This window comes from Mus pahari, chromosome 2 (assembly GCF_900095145.1).
Source record: "Mus pahari chromosome 2, PAHARI_EIJ_v1.1, whole genome shotgun sequence".
NCBI lineage: Eukaryota > Metazoa > Chordata > Mammalia > Rodentia > Muridae > Mus > Mus pahari.
In genome coordinates this window covers 38602606-38603763 of record NC_034591.1, presented here as the reverse complement: position 1 = coordinate 38603763, position 1158 = coordinate 38602606, and positions in this window count along the sequence as shown.

The window sequence follows — 1158 nt, the reverse complement described above, 5'->3', positions numbered from 1 at the left end:
AGAAGAAGAAGAAGAAGAAGAAGAAGAAGAAGAAACTGATACAATTGGTGCAAGAAATGGGCTGGGCTAGACTCTAAGATTATGCACTTGTTTTATTAAATTTTGTTGTGATAGTCTAGACTGTAATATTGGTAATTTTAAATTATTGCCATCTAAGTTAAAAATACCTTTTTATCGCAATATTTTTCCTTAAAATCAAATTTGATTCTAATAGTTATGCTTTAATACTTTGTCCTTGAGCTTTAATATTTATTTAAATAACGTGTAAGAGATTTAGAAGGAAGTTTATCTTCCATTCTCTGATATTAAACAGAGAAAGTTTAGTTCATTTACATTTATTGTGATTATTGGTGTATATTGTTAAATATTTATTTCTGCTAAGCCTTTCTTTAAAAGGCTTTTCTCTTTTTCTACCTTTTTGCCTGTCAGTTTGTGACAGATTTGTTGTGCCTTCTCTTTTGCCCCTGCTATTGTGTGAACTTTCATTTTTGGGTGATTATCCTTAAATTTTTAACACAATACCAAATAAGTCTAAAAGGAGACAGTCCCTCTACCTTTCCCTTAAAATTACAAGCGAGGAAGTCCTAGCTTTTACCATTCTCCTCTGGTTCTGGTACCTCCTGGTGTTTTAGGAACCAACAAATATTTCAGTATCCTTCTCTGTGGAGTTCCTGTTTGTGGGGCTTGTGGGTGTAGGGAAGAGCGGGGAGGGAGAGAATGCCCGTGTCCAGCCAGAGTTCCGGCACTCAGGGCAGGTGGCTGGGTGGGGGACTGCCAGATGCTTTCCACTTGGCCCCAGGTGGGCATCTGGCTATGTGAAGCCACTGAACCCACTCGGTGGGGGTGGACAAGGGGGCAGCCCCTGGTACCATGTTCTCAGTCTCCAGCATCCCACGCTGGATGTGGCAGAGGAGCTGAGAATAAAATAGGGGCTCCAGGGCTACACTCTTGGCCCCAGAGATGCAGGAAGAGGGCAGAGGGAGAGAGGTTCCCATGCAGGTGAGAGTCCTAAGTTTGGTCCGTGACTGGAGCCAGGAAGGCTTTCCCTCAGGAGATTAGAAAGGGCTCATTAGAGGAAAGCCTAGCCCATCATTCATGCACAGCGGGCCTTGATGAACAGAGAGAGTCTATGGTTTTAGAGCTTTATTGCAGAAAGGC